Source organism: Bubalus bubalis, chromosome 6 (genome assembly GCF_019923935.1).
Source record: "Bubalus bubalis isolate 160015118507 breed Murrah chromosome 6, NDDB_SH_1, whole genome shotgun sequence".
Taxonomy (NCBI): Eukaryota; Metazoa; Chordata; class Mammalia; order Artiodactyla; family Bovidae; genus Bubalus; species Bubalus bubalis.
In genome coordinates, this window is record NC_059162.1 from 97885822 (window position 1) to 97894968 (window position 9147).

A 9147-nucleotide genomic window follows, 5' to 3' on the forward strand; every position below is an offset into this window, starting at 1 on the left:
CCTAACTGTTCACATCTTCATGGCCATGGAAATTCAGTTCAGTTCAGTTGTTCAGTCGTGTCTGACTCTTTGCGACCCCATGGGCTGCAGCACGCCAGGCCTCCCTGTCCATCACCAACTCCCAGAGCTTACTCAAACTCATGTCCATCGAATCGGTGATGCCATCCAACCATCTCATCCTCTGTCGTCTCCTTATCCTCCCGCCTTCAATCTTTCCCAGCATCAGGGTCTTTAACTGTTCACATCTACACAGCCAAGGAAAGTTGGTGGCAAGTCACAACTCCACCATGAGACCTGGGGTGCATAGACTCACACTCTCCTCTTTGCTCCCCACACCAGCCAGGCAGATCTCTGACCCCAGAACATGTCCTCTTTGCTCTCCGGGCACTGGCCAAGTTATATCTGGAAGGAGTTCTTTGGAGCCCAGTAATGCACAAGAACCAAAATTCCCCATTTGCCCAATTCCAGGTATCTCCTTTTGGATCATCCTATCCCATTGGGCTTCCCTGGTGGGTCAGAGGTTAAAGCGTCTGCCTGCAATGCGGGAGACCCGGGTTCGATTCCTGGGTTGGGAAGTTCCCCTGGAGAAGGAAATGACAACCCACTCCAGTATTCTTGCCTGGAGAATCCCATGGAAGGAAGAGCCTGGTAGGCTACAGTCCACGGGGTCGCAAAGAGTCGGACACGACTGAGCTACTTCACTTCTTCATCCCTGCTAAAACCAAAGCTTTGCACAGGACCTGCTAAAACCAAAGCTTTGCACAGGACCTTCACAAATGTTGATCCAATACCAAAGCAATGACACAATATATAATCAAGCAGACTCCTAAATACTTTGTATTCTACACGAGGCACCGGGATGGTGCCAGGGCTCCAGTGGCAGTCCCAAATGAAAGTGACACCACATGTGCCCTGGTTTGCAACCAGAAATGTCCATTAAGGTGAGACATCTGAAGACAACAGTGGTGAATGACAGATATTAAAACATTAGGATAATAAGATGAGGGGGCAGTTGGGATTAGCAACCAATTTCTTCCCTCTTTTCAGTTGCTCTTCACCAGGCTTTCCAAGGAGTCTAATCACTCTTCTGTCTGTAGATGGCAGCACTGGTCCCTTTCACACCCCAAGGTGGACCATGATTTTCACTTGAGAACATGTGCTCCTGAGAACGGGGTAGAATGGGGTAGAACAAGGATACAATAAGAGGAACTAGCTTCACAGCAATTAGCCTCGCCCACTTAAGATGTGAGCATATCTGAAAGAGTCACAAAATTCCCGAAGCCTCGCTCAGGATTCCAGCAGGATACCCCAGCTCACCAATAACTGTCTAAATAACCACTGCAAGGGGCCCATGAAACTCAAGGGTTTTCCCTGGAAGTGTGTCAGGATCCACAGAACCCAGCTGGAGCACCCTTGAGCAGGAGAGTACAGACAGACAGCAAGCTGCCCCTGTCTGTTCTGAGTCAGCCTGGAGTGTCTCGCCCCCAGGCATTGCCCCAAACTCCTGTTTACTGAGTGCTCTCTATGTGCCTGGCAGGTTGCTGAGAGCATTGCCAGCACTGTGCCAACTACCCCTCAAGATGGGTACTCCTTCATCTACTTTACAAAGAGGAGACAGTGGATCCAAGAGGGTAACCATCACTTGCACAAATGTGGAAACCGAGTGAGTGGAAGACTTCTATTCAATGTCATGTGTTAGGTCACCAGCCAAGCAGGACAGGAACCTACGCACACCCTGGAGTGAAAGCTTACCAAAGCAGCCTGGCAGTATAGGAGACCAGAGCCATTGAAATGAGGAGGGAGGAAGAGAAACAGGGCTATGGTCCCAGGACACACCTGACACCTCCTCTGAATATTGTCGCCCCCAACTAAGAAGGGAGTCAGGAACACCCCTCAGATCCAGTACCAGTTCTGCCCTGAATGAGCTGTGTGAGCTCAGGCAAGTCCCCTCACCTTTATGAGCATCTAAAACCTTCCCCAAGCAGGTGGTGAATACCTAATGAGGTAATGGCAAGGAAAAAAAAAAACCTTTTAAAAGTATAAAAGCTCTCCTGGAGGTATTATTAATTATTATTATTATTATTATCATCATCATCATCTTTCTCAGTTATTAATGACCTGTTACCTGCAAGGGATCTGTCATCCAGGAATCTCTGTAAGCCCTTCTTGAATCTGTTTATATTTCTAGTCGGCAGCACCTTCCTTGCTTTTGATCCTCAGCCCCCAACCCGGGGAGCCACAGGCAAAGTCCTCTGCCTAGAGGCCCGGGTTTGAACAGCTTTTCTCAGGCTCTTGTAGATTCTGTCACCACCAACTGAATTTAGTGCAATACAGCCTCACTTCCTCCCCCAAATCACATTTGTAAGCCCAGATCTGTGTTAGGATCTTAGGAAGACAGAGAGGAAGAAAGCCACCTTGCCTTCTCAAATCATCCCCCATAAGCCTACATGTCCCCCATAGGGTGGAAACACGGGACTCCCTCTTAAGCGCCTATACTTGAGCTGAGAACAAGGTCCAGACGCCACAGGTCTAGAGCCCATCCAAGAGCCAGGGTCCCACCTGCTCTCAAAACCCTTTTTCCTCTTCACACCAGAGGCAAAGGACTTGAAAACCTTTCTCAAGGACTACACAGGCCAGAAATATAAATCAAGCTCAGTTAATTTTGATACCTACCTGGGATGAGCTGCACAGATTTCAAGTCAAGTCAAACATGGTGTGGTCCTAGCCTCAAGAAGTTCATCGCCTGGTAGGTGAGATCAAGGCACAAAATAATGATCTTGCAAGTCAAGGTTAGCTGAAGGTTTGTCTAGAGGATTCAAGAAAAACAGTTTAGGGGAGGGCCTACCTAGCTGGGCCTGTGACAATCAGGAAAGTTTTGATCAAGGGACACTTGAATTCGATGCTAAAGGATAAGCAGGATTTTGGCAAGTAGAGAAAGTGGTGAGCCAAAGGTAAGGGGGCCTGGAGCAGGGAGAACACGAACACTGTGTTCAGTGGTCAGAGCACAGAGTGATCCACCTGGTGAGAGCCACTGGAGTACAGGGCTGCCTGTCACTGAAATTGACAAATATCCTCCCAGATCTTCAGAAAAAAGCCCTATCAACAACTGATGTCTGGCCCCCTAAGAGAACTTCCTGACTTCCCTTAGGCAAGGTCTTTGCACGTCTTGGGTTGTGCAGACTGCAGAAGCTGGGCATCGATGTATTCTCAACCCCAGGCCAGTGTTGTGTCTTTACTGACTGTCAGGCTCAGAACGTCCCTAGCGAAAAGGGCTTCTCAAACGTACCCCTTTCTACCCCTTAACTGCAGGTGAGGAAACTGGAGAAGAAGCCCCTTCCTCACAAGTCAGGGACAGGGGTGGGAATGGAACCCAGCCCTCCTTTCCCTCCTCTCCCCTCTTCTCCCGTGATGAGGTAAAGCTCGCCCAACCTGACTGGAGGAAAGCTCCAGACACGTTCAAGGTGATTCTAACAGTAGCATTTGCAGGCAAATTATATTCCATGAGCTAATTAGGCAGGGACTGGGGCCCTTGGCCATAATTAATATCTTGTCCCTAACAACTTAATCCTGGATGAGATCATAGCAAGGATCTCCTCTGAATGCCGAAATTCTTTCCTCCAACAAATCACCTATATAAATACATATATTTTAATAGCAGCAATTATAAAGTTCTCTGCCAACTTATGGGGCTGTTTAACATTCCTGGACTGAGGCCACAGTTTTTTCCCCATCTCCTCCCTCCCCACAACCAAAGCCTAATGAATAGTGACTCTTTTGTGGCTCTGCGTTCCATTTAACCAATATCTCCTACCCGATGGGTCTTCGCAGGGAGTTAATAAGCAGTCTGGGAGGACTGCCTGAGGAGGTCCACGAACCTGATCGTTAACTGCAAGGCCTAATCAGCATGTGCTTCCCACCCAGAGTCCCCTACAGCTACACAGGCCTGGTCCCCCAGTAATGGATGGAAAATCGGCGATTTCCTGACAGTTAGCAACCAATTTTCCACCAATTAGAAGAGAGACTGTGGTCCCTGGAGGAAGCTGGATGGGTCCACCGCACAGAGCTGGGACCGGAAAACAGATGATCTTAGGAGCATCGGGGAACCAAAGCCTTGGGGGCAGGGGACCCCTCCCTCAGCATCTCTTTCTGGATAAGCTTTGGCTTATATCAGGGAAAGGCGACTTCGGGGACAGAGGCTGCCTGCTTGGGCACTTCTCTCTGAGCTCGTCTCACTTAGCAACTCTGTTATGTGATAAACCACCCCCTTCTCTTCTCCTGGGCCAGCAGACATGGGTTTCTGCTGGGTGTCTCCTCAGTGCCCAGGACAACTGAGAAATTCCTCCAAGGCAGTTGATGTGGAGGCTTAAGAAAGCATAAGCTCTGGAGTTGAACAGTTATGCCTCAAAATTCTGAATTTGTTTTTTTTTTCCATTGTGTGTGACCTTGGGCCAAATACCTAAATTCTCTGGGCCTCAGTTTCCTCATCTGTAAAATGGGGCTAGCCATATCACTTACCAGATAGGACGGTTATGAGGATTAAATGAAATAATGTGGGTAAAGTCCTTTACATCACAGTAAATAGTGTTCAATATAGAGGGGTTATTATTATTCTTCCTATTACTATGTTGATAATAATATACAGTACTATTACTAAATGATATCAGCGAGTGTGTGTTGAGCATTGTGCTAAGCACTATGGGATCACTACCCAAGACATCCTTAGACATTTCTCCAGTTTGTTGGCCCTGCCCCCATCATCTTCCATCTGCTCTTGCACCCGTCCAGCTCATCCCCCACAAAAATGCCAGTGATTTTTCTAAAATACAAGCTTGACTGTGTCCTCATCGCTAGCCAGATTAAGATCCCACAGTGGCTTTTGCAGCACAAGCGCCTTTCCTGGAGCTCACAAGCCCTGAGCCATGTCTTCCCTGCTTACTCCTCAGCTTTAGCTCTCCCCCTTCCCTGCCCTGTTTCTTATCATTCTTTAATGCCCACAGTCCTGGAACATCAGACCCACCGTTGCAAGGAATGTGAGAATGCAATCACATCACAAAGAACGTGCACCGAGTAGGTGTGTAGGAAGTTGGATTCTCCCCTGCTCCATGCCGCAGCATGGTCCCCAAAGGAGCTGAGTGATGGCGTTGCCAACAGGCTGGCAAGTTGTGAGAGAGAGACAAGGTCACCCTCAGCATCACTTTGGCATTTATTGGACTTGACTGTACTCTAAATTCTCAGGTAATTGGCCATTCTCACTTGGTAATTGTAACTGAATCAGACCTAGCCTTTGCCTCAAAGAGTTCAGTCTGTGGGGAACAAAATACCAAAAGGGATCTTAACAAGTACTTACTCTATGCCAGGCACTCTGCTCAGAAACTGTACATGGATTACCTCATGGGATTATCTGATTTGGTGTTCCTAAGAGCTTCAGGAGCAGGGTTAACATATAATTTATCACATAAACTAAGACACTTCTGGGAGTGAAGGAGCCCCTATTAATAACCACATGGGACAATAGGCATAAACTTGGGGCCATCCCAGGCACGTCTGAATAGATGGATGCCCTGTCTGCAAGATATATGTCCTTTTTTAAAAAAAAATTCATTTTGGTCACTCTGCACAGCTTGCAGGATCTCAGTTCCCCAACCAGGAATTGAACCCAGGCCACCGCAATGAAAGCCCAGAATCTAACCACCAGGCCACCAGGGAATTCCCAGTATATCTTTATTTTAAAGGCTTTAGGAAAATAGGGACTTTGCCCACATTTACATCCTTCTCGGAGACAGGGGCTCAAACCAGTCCCTCTGACTGCAATCGCTGGGCACAAATAAGATGCAAAGTGAAACAGAATGTGTCCTAAGAGAAGGAGGGAGAGAGGTGGCTTCAGGCTTGAAGGTGAGGTGGGAAGGTTGGGAAACAAAGGGGAAGGGCTGGGGGGCACACTTGAACTGAGGGCCAGAGGGCAGTTTGGTTTTCAGAAAGCAGATGGGAAAGTTAAGAAAGTTGTGCAGGAGGGAATGGTATAGGGAGTGGAGGGGTGAGCAAACAGGCAAGGAAGCAGGAAGGCAAGAAGGGCAGAAGCTGGAGTCTACGTTAGAGACATGGCCAGGGACCCAGGCAAGGGCTGATCAGAGAAGTCGGGAATGCTAGCTGTGAGGCCCCCGCTCTGCCTCCACCACACACTCAGTACCCACTGCTCATTCTTGGGACACAGTCACCCTACAGCCCTCAGCGAGCTTCTGATTCTCTCCTTTTCCAAATGCACCTGCAGTCCCCCTGCCTCTCCCAAAGCAGCTAGAAAACCCTTGGCCTCATGTCCCCACCAGAGGAGTGAAGGGCCACAGAGCCCCCTGCCCGTTCCTGCGACCCACGCGCTATGAGTTCTCCAGATTTGGGCAGGGTGGGACAAGTTCACTTGGTAAAGCTGAGACTCCAACAGCATCCTCTTTTCTCAGACTTTGCTTGTTTCTCAGACCCCCCAGTGCCCATCCCTGCTTCCCATCACTGCCTGGCTTGCCCATTTGAGCCTGTTCTACATGTTAGTATCACCTCCAGCTCCTTGTCCATGGAATCCAACACCATGACGTTGCTTTCCCAGAGGAAGTTCCTGAGGGTCCAGAGCTGCTGGCTTGACAACTCAGGCAGTCACTGGATTCCAGGCTCTGGAACTGAGAGGGAGGCTGTCTTGTGTCTGTCCTGAGAGAGACTCCACGTGCAGCTTCCGACTGACCTGCAGGCTCAGGCAGGATGCTTGTGCTGGTGGAAAAGGAGCCCCGCCCCCACGAGGGCCAGGCTTGAGGAGCGCCCAGGGGTGCCTCCACCTCCTGCACTTCCTCCTGCTGCACAGGGAGCTCAGCTGCACACCTAGCTCTGCCTTCCTCAACCTTCAGAAGTCAGAACCTGCGCCAGCCCTGCCCAGTCCCACTCACCCAGCTCCCAGCTCAGAGCAGAGTGACAACACATGGCTGATGGTGACCCTGCTCCAATCTCACCCCTCTGGGCCACCTCCACACCTTTGCCAGAAGGATTGTTCTAGCAAGTTGATTCGCTCACTCAGTGGCTTCCCATCACTGACAAGAGAAGCACTTGAGCATCTTCACATATAGCTGTGGGGGGCAGGTCCAGGCACTGCCCAGCTCTCCAATTTTACCTCCATCTTGCCTCCTCACTATCACCCATACACCTTCATCTAACCACTTCTTCATTCATCCAGTATGTGTTGAAGACCTTCTTCATGCTAAGCTTATGCAGTTTGCTAAGAATCAATCCTGAAATGATTCTAACACTCAATTCCAACACGGCAGGGGTAGGGCAGGTGGCATCCCACAGCACCAAGTATTCTCCAACACCATCAGCTGGGTGTCCTACAATCAAACTCCATTCTGACAACATCTGTCTGGAGGCAGTGGCAGATTCCACAGGGTAAGGGCTCAGTCCCACAAGACTGCCCCCCACTTCAGAGGCCATTCACAAGTCTAGGTTTCACTGTGCTTCCAACCATCTGCCTGTAAATTAGAGGTTTCCATGACTCCCTCCTTGGGTTCAATTACTTTGCTAGATGGCTCACATAACTCTGGGATCCTGTTTACTCAATGGATTACCAATTTATTACAAAGAATATTAAATAGGAACCAACAGCCAGATGAAGAGATCCATAGGGTAAGGTCTGGAACAAAGGAGCTTCTCTGCCTCCGCAGAGTTTGGTACCCAGCACAGTGAATCGTGGAAGTGTACTGGTTCACCAACCTGGGAGCTCTAGGAATCCAGCTCTTTGGGGTATTTATGGAAGCTTCATTAGGCAGGATTGGTTCAGTCATTGGCCACCAGAGATAAATTCAACCTCCAGCCCTCCCCTCTCCCCAGAAATCAGGGGGTGGGACTGAAAATTCCAACCGTGCAATCCTGTAATTGCACGATTGGGTCCCCTGGCAACTAGCCCCTATCCTGAGGTGCTTTCCAAAATCCATCATGTTAACATAAACCCAGTTATCATGGAACAAGGCATCTTGAATAACAAGACACCCATTTCACCTTGATGGCTCTGAAATGTTTGGTTTCAGGACAAGAAACCATATATTATGATAAAAGATGCTCCCGTTGCTCTTATCCTCCAGGAAATCCCAAGGGTTTGGGGAGCTGTGAGCAAAAGCAGTGGATGAAGACCTAAATTATATGGGAATTACACTTTGGTCATCTGAATGTCCAAATATCTATTTCTTATAAATCACAACAGCATGTTGCCCATTCTCCAACATCCCCATGCTGCCTAGGCTGCCCCTCCCAACCTCTCCTACCTGCATTCACTCGATTATTCTCTAGAACCTAGGGCAGGAGCCTCCATCCACACCCTCCTCCAAGCTCCCATAGGCTCTCATCATGGTCTGTTTGGATGCTTCCTGATTAGATTGGAGCTCAACAAGGAAGGGGCTTCCTTGATGCTCAGATGGAAAAGACTCCTCCTGTAATGCAGGAGACACGGGTTCAATCCCTGGGTTGGGAAGATCCACTGGAGAAGCAACCCACTCCAGTACTCTTGCCTGGAGAATTCAATGGACAGAGGAACTTGGTGGGCTACAGCCCATGGGGTTGTAAAGAGTTCGACACAACTGAGAGTGACTAACACTTTCACTTTTTCATATTTTCAATAAGGAGTTGAGTTTGACTCAATCCCATGCCTCTCACAACAAAATACATTTGTCATCCTTCTCAGTTCCTTTATCCCAGGGTTTACATTTTCATTATTTCATCACCCTCTCCACCACCACTTTGCCTGCTGCTAGAACTTAGAACACTTGTGTGTGTGTTAGAAAAAGGTGCCCTTTCCTCTGGTTGGATGCAGCTCCTCACTATAAAGTGTGTGTCTTGTGAGCAGAGCCATGGCTGCATCTGGGCCCCAGTTGCTGCTTGTTCTGGCATCTTCATGCAGGACACACCCAGACAGTCAGATGCATCATTCCCCACCCCACCAAGATGCTCATCCAGTTATATTTGGGGGACCACTTTCAATTCAAAGTTACATTGACATCAGAGGGCTAATGACCTCCCACCTGCAAACTACCTCTTCTAAAAAGAAATGGTTGTGGGGAAATTTTGAAGCAATCATGGGAATTGTAGATGTTCTGCCCACCGGTTGGAAGGTGTGTCAGACAG

At 48.8% G+C, this 9147-nt stretch overlaps 1 long non-coding RNA gene across 2 annotated transcripts; it reads right to left on the reverse strand.

The window, feature by feature from the left end:
- Nucleotides 1-965: 965 nt before the first annotated feature.
- On the reverse strand, nt 966-8489 carry LOC112585679. 2 transcript variants are annotated; one of them, XR_006551919.2, is made up of 3 exons: nt 6547-8489; nt 2674-2743; nt 966-1162 (listed from the first exon to the last, which is right to left on the reverse strand). It is a non-coding gene; the product is annotated as an uncharacterized LOC112585679 (long non-coding RNA). The 2 variants fall into 2 exon arrangements; XR_003110205.3 differs by lacking the exon at nt 6547-8489 and having other exon boundaries at nt 2674-3707.
- Nucleotides 8490-9147: the final 658 nt, after the last annotated feature.